This window comes from Lipotes vexillifer, unplaced genomic scaffold (genome assembly GCF_000442215.2).
Source record: "Lipotes vexillifer unplaced genomic scaffold, Lipotes_vexillifer_v1.1 scaffold661, whole genome shotgun sequence".
NCBI classification, from domain to species: domain Eukaryota; kingdom Metazoa; phylum Chordata; class Mammalia; order Artiodactyla; family Lipotidae; genus Lipotes; species Lipotes vexillifer.
In genome coordinates, this window is record NW_006796183.1 from 1,205,974 (window position 1) to 1,215,408 (window position 9,435).

The window sequence follows — 9,435 nt, forward strand, 5'->3', positions numbered from 1 at the left end:
CCGCGCACTCTGACCCCGGCCGACGCGGCGGACGGGCGGGCGCGATGGCCAACCGCTGAGCCCGCCGCCGGCTCCTCTGACCAATGGGCTGCACGGGGGCGGAGCTTCTTCTCCCCAAAGGCTCGCTCTCCCGCCGACATGCGCGCGAAGGTGCGTCAAGATGGTGACTCCCCTCCGCAGGCCTTATGGGACTTGTAGTGTCGAGGTTGCACGTATTTAGAAGAAAGTGAAGGGGGGTCCTGACTTCTGAGCTGTGAAAGAAATTTTCTACAAAAGGAAACTTTCTAAGGCCTAGAGAAACCCAAGTCCCCCACTTCCGTTTTCCCACCTTCCAGTATACTCATGAGGTGAATATAGGCTCATAAGGTGACGTGTTGTATTTAGATGTCACCTTCTCGTGATTAGTTCATTCAGCAAGCCATTACTATCATTTACTCTCTGAGGTCGGCCTGGGGAAAGACCTGAGAGGAGGAGGATTTTAGGCGAAAAAAAAAAATGCTTAGATTTCTGAAGGGCCTTCCCAAGGAAGAGGGAACTAAGTTGTTAAGATCAGCTCCAGAGGGAACTTCAGAGTTAAAAAGGATTCTGGCCTCAACTGTGGGGAGTTTCCACAGTCAGTCTTTTCAGTCAACTGGAGAGAACTCTGGCCAAAGCCAGAGATGTATTTCTTCATCTTGGCTGTGCCTCTCTGGTAAGTTATGGGTACTAGGTTCTGAGCTGGGAAACCCCAGCCTTGGCCAAGCCAGTGATGGTTTTGACAGCCTCCCAGTCAGCCAGGAACCATCTGTGACCAGCTTCGGTCACCAAGCCCTCTGTCTGACATCTACATATTTTCACTTAAGAAAATGTCGTCAGTTCTGGTCCCTACCACCTCCGTGAAATCTGACCTTAACATAATGAATGGTTCCCACCTGAGCTGGGAAAGCCTGGTAATCCCCCCTTTAAGGAATGCCTTCCTTAATCCCACATGATGGGTTAGGTGATTCTACTCTGCACCTACGGAATTTATTGCATTGTTTTATAATTGTCCATTTCTTTGTTGTCTCTCCCCCAGGGCTGTAAACTCCTGTAAGGTAGGCATTATTTCTATATTGTTCATGCTGTAAAGTAATACCCAGCACAGTGCCAGGCATAAAGCAGGCACACAATAAATGTTTGTGAACAAATGAGGGAATAAACACCAGCAGGGACGGGTGTCACTTAACCAAAGGTCAGTAAAGTGGAGGCACATCTGCCTATCACCTGATTCTTGGAGCTGGGATTGGGTCTTCCTCTTTCCATTAATGTTATCTAGATGTTAATCCCAGTTGATCATATCAGTCAACATATTTTATAGTGCCTCTGCTAAGTGTCAGGCACTGTTTCTGTTGCTGAGGATTCACTGGTGAATAAGACACACAAAATCTGTGTCCTCAAGGAGCTTTTACATTGAGGAGGAGGAGGGGCGAGGAAGAACAGACAATAAACAAGTAAGTAAATAGATAAATAAAATTAGACCATTATAAAATAGATAGCTAGTGGGAAGCAGCCGCATAGCACAAGATCAGCTCATGCTTGTGACCACCTAGAGGGGTGGGATAGGGAGGGAGGGAGGGAGACGCAAGAGGGAGGAGATATGGGGATATATGTATATGTATAGCTGATTCACTTTTTTATAAAGCAGAAATTAACACACCATTATAAAGCAGTTATACTCCAATAAAGATGTTTAAAAAAAATTAGACTAATAAGAGGCCTTAGTATGGCCTCTCTTGTCTCTGGCTTTGTTATATCCTGAATCTGGCCTGAGAATATGTCATAGCCAGCCTTCCTGGCTGTAAGAATGAAGTAAACACACACTATGAGAATTGGAGGCTTTCCTTAAGGCCCAGCCCCAGTATCCTGCATGGAACCCTTGACTTCCCCAAAATGTGTTCTTTCCTCCTTGGTGCTCTAGAGCTCATCTGAACAACTTCCAGGGCCTCACCACATTGTAAGCTCTTTTTGGACAAAGACCAGGCAAAATACACTCAAATAATAGGACAGTTTAAGTACACTTGGTACCTTACACTGCTGCCTAACCCAGCATTTGGCTCCCTCAAGACTTTGGCTGTGTTCTGGTTCCCTAGAAAACAGAGCCTGAGGCAAATCTTATGTTGTAAGATTTCATTGGGAAATGTAATCCCAGGACAGCAAGAGTGAGGAGGAAAAGAGAAGTGAGGCAGGGAAGCAGGGAATGAAAATATAAAGTAGTATTGTATGGCCAAAGCTTAACAGAAAGCACAGCTAGTTGCTCTGTCCTACAGACCATGTAGAGCCATCACTTCTCAGACAGGAAGAAAGGGAAGGTTGTGTTACCCCACCACTCCCGTAGCCACAGGGGGCGCCAGATCCCACACCCTAAAGCACAGTGGTTCACCTGAGACTAGAAAGGATGAGAGGAACCTCTGGCTTGGTCAAAATAGGCCACTGCAGTCCCATCACAATGCGCACATTGGAAGCTCCTTCAGAACCTAACCCTCCTCCCAGAGGGCGCTGAGACAACCAGATGTGTTAGTAAATGATGTGATAGTAGTGGCAGCTGGGTTGTCCATAAAATAGGTGGCCAAGGTCTGGGGTGGGGCAAGCAGATGGGGTGAGTAAATTTTCGGAGACAGATGAACTGAGTCCAGTACATGCACATATACACCCTGGGTAGACTGCCTGGCTGCTGGATTAAGTGACTGAACTAAAGTGAACACCGAGAGCAAGAACCAAAGAGGACCACATGGGTTCTTCTGCAGCCCTGTCAAACCACCAGGAAAAATCGCAATATAGCCATCAAAGTTGGGACCTTAGCAACTGAAGGGCAGAGAACCCAGGACCCGAGGACAGTGCATGGCAGCCCCCAAACTTGGCACGGCTGAGAGAACCCAGACTGGATCCAAAACCATTTTATGTGATAACTGGAGAAACTGCTTCTGCCATTCTCAGTCCCTGTAAGCTATGTAAGGTAGCACAGTGCAGTTATAGGGAGAGTGAGCATGGAGAGAGCCTGCTCAGGTTTGCATCCTGGCTCTATCTGTGACCTTAGGCAAGTCACATATTCTCTGAGGCTCAGTTTCTTCATCTCTATAGTGTAGATAATACTAGTACCTACTTGTTATTAGAATTAAACATGCTTAGCACAGTATCTTGCATAAAGAGTGCAGTAAATATTGGCTGTTACTATTATTCTTGCCCCTCCCCCATCCCTCTTCCAACTCCTCTTCCCACCGTGACCACCACCATACCACCTCCTTGCTCCCCCACACCCAGCCCCAGTCTTCTCTGCTCCAAGAGCAGTGGAGCCTAGACCTGGCCATGCCTTCTTTGCCCCGCTTTCCCCAGGGCTGTTCCCTATGAGCCCGAGCCATTCATCTCCCTGGTGACCTGAATCTGAACTAAGAGATGGATGCGGTGTGACCGAGGCCAGGGTGGTAATGTGCTCCCTTATCTCTGTGCCCCTCACTGGGGCCTAGTTAATTTTCCCTTTGATTTTAATATAGATTTATTGAAAGTTTCAGTTATCAAAACAAACTGCGGCAGCAAATTGGTGTTCTTTGCTGGCCTACCAGTGCCTATAAAGCTGCCATGCTCGGGAACGAATGGCGCTCTCCAGGAGGTCAGTCATGGCAACAGGAAGTCCCTGGGGACATACACACTGCCATTTAATATTTTTCTTATTAGCCGTTTTCTTCTTGGCTATCTAAGCCGCCCCTTGAAATCGGAAATCAAATGGAGCCACCTGCCCAGAGAGGCTCTCTTCCCCAAGCTGCTCCACTATTCCTTCTCCAGTCCTAGAGCCTCCCCACCTCTAATCCTCTGACTTCTCCCAGCCTCACCCATTGTTCCAGAGAGAGTTGTGATTCACATGCCCCAGAGGTATGGCCCAATGCCCCGTCCCAGCTGTGGAAGGTTGGCTTAGGCTATCCAGCCACTAGTCAGAAACAAAGAATCCCTAGAAAAGATTGGGGCCTCTTCCAGATCTGGTGCTCAGAAGGGAGGAAAAAACAGTTTTTAAAGCAAAAGAGTTGTTTTCCAAAGGGCAGACAGTCCTGTCAGGAGCTACTGAACTCAACAGAAGCAAAAAGGAGATGATGATCCTAGAGATTGGGCAGATTTTCCTTCCAGCTCAAGAATTGTCTGATTTCATTCTCACATCCCCACTGCCATTCCCAATAAGGCCCCTCCTCTCAATCCCAGCTTGATTTTTGAGACCCTCCATTTTCTGGTACCAATCTGCCTCTCTAAGTGCAACCTGGTTTCTTGCTTGCCCCAGTGGCTCTTATAGGTAGAACCACTCACTGCCACCTCTAGGCTCTGGAATCAATCCTGTCCCAGGGGAGAGGCTTCATGATCTGGTAACCTCTCCTCTCCCGGTCATCATCTCCTCTTCTGGGCCTGAGGTGCTGCTGGGTCACTTGTACCTGCCGCATCCCAATTCCCAATGGCTTCTCCTTGCTCTTAAACATTCCCTGCCAGCAACAAGGGCTACTGCTCTTCCTCAGAACTCAGACTATGACTAAAGGTCCTGACGGCTGTAGCTGTGCAGCTAGAGTGGAGGAAGGTGCAAGGGTTTGGATCCAGAGAGTCTAGGAGTTGAACCTTGGCTCTGACACTTGCTGCCTCTGTGACTTGGGGAACCTCTCTGTGGTTTCATTGCATCTTGTGCTTGCATCTACTCTTTTCTAAGGACCACTCTATAATGAAACGACTTGTGTGTATCGCTTGCCTACAATACTCTGAGATCCTCGAGGAAGAAGACTGTGTTTTAATGGTCTTTATATTCCAAATATGTCTATTTGATAAATAAGTAAAGTTCCTCTACTATAAAATGGAGATAATACCTACATAAACAAGAAAGCACCTACCACAGTGCCGAACCAACATGAGGTAGGTGCTCAGTGAGTGAAGTTTCCTTCATCAATTTTCCCTTGAAGTTGGTCATCAGCCACCAGCACTCCCACTTTTTGCCTGTTCCCATCTCGGCTTCAAGTTCAGCTCTTCTCTCCTGTTGCCTGCTGGAGCCCTTCCACCACAGTTCAAATGCTAGCATTCACCCTGGCCCCTTTAAAGTGGCGCCAACTTCTCGTCTCCTCTAGACCAGGCTCCCTCCATTTCTCCAAATCTACTCACAAACTGCTGTCTCCTGGTGGCTCTATTCCCTGGACTACCTTGTAGTTCATCTACAGCAGTGCAGATGCTCCCTACCATCTATACCAGCTGGTGATACCAATAAATTTACATTAATGTCAGTACACCAATGTTGCTGATTCTAGGCCCCTGCCCGCTCCTGTAGAAATATTGGTCCCCCGCAATGTTCCTTAAAAAAAGCCTCAATTGTGCCCATGGAGCAATACAAGCTACTATGATCCACTGGCTTCTGTCATTAAGTGCACCATGGATGCTGGCCTTGAATGCCTCTGCCTGATGTGCTCAATTCTCGTGGTACCATGGCAGTGTGAGAGCATGGCACTCTCTCACAAAGTAAGAAGATGACTCCCTCTATATTACATGCAGCTAGCGGGATGTGAAGCTCCACAGCAGGGAGGTTTGAGCTCTTAAGTGTTTCAGAGGCAGGTCTTTCCACTTATTTAACCAGTCCTTTTTCTTCCCATTTTGTACATCTACTACCACCAGAGGAGCGAAAATAGGGTAAGTTTAATAAGAGCCATTATACTGAACCAGACCCATGATCCCTCTTCAACCCTTAGTCCTATTGTGGAGACTGGCTGATCTGCCAGAACCCCCTCTCCTCTATCATTAGGTTTCTCTCTGGAGCTCTGCTGGCCCTTCCAGCAATATGGTGTCCACTGGGTTTTCCAATCATGCTGGTGTATACCTGATCCAGTTATGGGCTTGGTTCAAAATTGTTTTCCTCTGAGAGAATTTTCAGCCCCGTGTAAAACAGTGGATTCAAATAGATACTTGGCTCAGGGGATGTTGCCTGGCTCCCCACACTGGATGTAGCCAAGTATCAGCTCCAAATCCCATAGGACCACTATTACACTAAATTTCCGCCCCAGGATTTAGTGAATAAATTCCTTTTACTGCCTACCACCTTCTGTTACCTTCCCAGACTAGTGGGGCCTTGTCCTTACACTAGACCCCTTGTGGTTTCATAGCTCCTCCTTTCTGGTCTTGACTTGGTGTTCAAGTCCTCTACACTCAGGCTTCAACCTATGCTTCCAGCCTTATTTCCTAGTAGTTCTTTAACTCTCCTTCTCTTCCAGGCCAAAGGGACTGATTATTACTCATCGAGGAGCTTTGTATTTCTCTGCCTCCAAGACTTTGCTGGTGGTTCTCTCAACGGGGAGTGCCTTCCCTATTCCCATCTCTCAACTGAAACCGGGAGAAGTGTGCCCTGCTCCAGGAAGTATTTCCTGATCCCCAAGGGGCTATTCCTCCCCCTCTCCTGAGTCCCCAAACCCTATCTGCCTGTCACACCCTGCATGGTAGGTGGTAATGCACAGGCCAGAGGCTTGCTCAGCATTCTTGATCTCTAGGCACTGCCCGACCACAGGCCCCAGGACCTGAGAATGCTGCTGTAGGGCTTTTAAGAGGGCATCCAAGGCCTTCAGGGGATCTCCTCCAGCAACCCCAGCTACACTAAGAGCTTGTGTGTATACTTTTTCAAGATGCAACAAACATTCTTTGAATATCTAGTTTGTGCTAGGCTTCTTGAAAACTCAGGACAGGAACATGAGCCACAGACACAGTTCTTGCCCTCATAGAGCTTACACTCTACTGAAGGAGATACATGGGTAAGGAATCAAGTGTCACTCAGTGATAACTGTGATCATAGAGACCAGTTGCCATGAAGGTTTTAGGATGAGGGGCCAATCACAGCTGGAAAGGTTTCTCAGAGCAGGTGACATTTAAGTCAAGTCTTAAAGGTTGAGCAGGACTTTCCCAGGCCCAGGAGGTTGGGGAGAAAAGAATGAAGAGGACAATACAGGCAAAGGCTCAAGGCAAAGAAATGGCCCACGTGTGGATGGGAAGAAAGCCAGTACTACTGGAGCAGAAAGCGTGGCAAAGCGAGTGGTGAAAGAAGAGTTTGAAGAAGTAGGCAAGAGTTAAATTCATGTGTAGTCTTATAAGCAAGCCTTCTTAAGGTGTTTGAACTTGATCTTGAAGGCAATAGAGAGCCACCCAAGGGTTTAAAGCAGGGCAGTGACTAGGTCAGTTCGGTGTTAGGGTGGTACTGCTCAAACTTTAACGTGCTTGCATTCCAAGCACCTGGAGATCTTGTTAAAATGCAAATTGTCATTCTGCGGACCTGGGAAAGGCCTCAGATTCTGCATTTCTCAGAGTTCCCTGGTGAAGCTGATGCTGCTGGTCCTCAGACCCCATGAGGAGTAGGCAGGTCTTAGTGTGATCTCGCTGGCCCTATTTCCCACCTTCCCCAATGCATCCACTCACAGAGCATTCTTCTTTTCACTGAAAACGGTTCAAGGCTGCTGTGGCTCTTCACCTTTATTTAGCATCTATATTTTAGAAGTTGTTAATTGATAATTTGCTCCACGCCCAGCAAAGGATCAGGTGCAGAGGGCGCAGGGCTGGGGGAAGACAATAAGCAAGACATTTTCCTGCCCAAAAGCGTTCAGCATCATCTGTGAAGGGGCAGTTTTTCCTGAGCTGCCCTCTGCCAGACTTGTCATAAACATGGTAAATGAGGCCTGTCTCAGTAGTGCTCCCTGGGGCCCCACCTCCTCGGCAGCCCCATCCAGAGATGATCCTGTTTATCCCTAACGGTTGTCTGTGACCTCTAAGTCAATTCCCTGTCTGATACAAAAACCTTGGTCCTCCCCAATCCTCCTCCCAATTCCAGGCTATGTCAATTTGTAAAATTGGAGGCACGTGTGATGACAGGAGTTATAAGCGCAGGCTCTGAAGTCAGACTGCCTCGGTTCATGGCCCAACTCCACTACTTATTAGCTGGGTGACCTTGGGCAAGTGGCTTGAGTTCTCTAAGCCTCAGTCTTCTCATCTGTAAATTGGGGGTAATAATTCTTCCTGTGTCATGGGTTGTTTTGAGACTCAGATGCGGCAATGCCTATAAAGCACAGCCCCTGAAACAAGCAGAGAGTACCCCATAACTGTTAGCTATTGTTTTTATAAATACGAAAACCTATTGTACAGGAGCTTACCAAAGCCCTGTTGAAAGCCTGTATAAGCGAAAATCCCTGTCATCCCCTCTCCACCTAGGATGGCTTTTTCTGCTTGTACCGACCCCTCCCTAATGCTGGGGAAACAGAACGCAGCCCGAGGCCGGCAGTGCAGAGATGCCCCGCTGGATAAGGCAGCCTTTGGAGAGCACTTACAGGGCAGGAGGCTTCAGCCTCCCAAAGCTGAGGCTCCGTGTTGGAGGGGGATGCTTTGTGGATTCCCTGCTACCTCCACACATCCCCACAGTGTCCCCTCTGCCCTGGGTCACCCAGGCTGCCCCTCCTTCCAGCTGCAGGGAGAGAGGCAGCTTCAATCATTCATCTTAATGTCTTTATTAAGCAGGGTTATGACCAGGATGAGACAAGAAACAAGGTCTTTTAGTGTAAAAACACGGCTCCCTGGGCTTGGCCCCAGGGGACTCCTTCCTGGCACTGCTGCGCTCCCAGCTACTGCTTCTGGAGGTCCAGGTCAGGCAAGATGATTCTGCCCTGATTTCTCTCTCTCCCTGCTTCTTTGGAAAGTTCTAAGGGCCTGCCCAGAGCTTTCATGTCCAAAGGGAAGAGCATGACTTGGCATTTGGTGGCAGCCACAGGGTCCTCAAGGCTGTGTTAGGCTTGAGCCCTAACTTGGGATCACTGTCCTCATCACTCACCCACCATGTGCAGGCAGCGACAGCCTTAGCCACTGGGGCCGGGGGCGTGGGGTGGGGGGCACGATGGGGCCTGACCTGGAGTCTGGGCTCAGAGCCTACGTGATAACCGTGTTCCTGATTATGGAAAGATCGAGGAGGATCCTAACAGGACCATCCCACAAGTTCCCATTACTCAGAGAAGTTTTCGGAGCCATCGTGGAGTCAGCATATGCTCAGACCCAGGCCTGGGCTCTAGGGTAGTAGCTGTTGGCCTATAGAGCCCATGGCTTACTGACTCTTACCCATCCCCATGCGAGGGCAGCGGTTTGTGGGCGGCAACAGGGCCAACCCCCTGACCTGGAGAGAAGGGCAGAGGCTCCGGGAGAACCAGAATCAAAAAGCCTCAACCCAGAACACACAAGAGGGCCTCAAAGGGAGCCATGTGACCAGACCCACCCTTCAGAGGCATGGAAAGAGTCCCCAGATAACTGTTCCCACATTTTAGTAACATCACCCTGAAAACACAAGTCCTTAGCTAACCGACCTGGGAGGATGAGAACATGGAGCATGAAGAGGTCAAGGTTCAGAAGGAAGAGACGGGTCACCCAACACAGTCTGCTGACCACAGCCCTGCT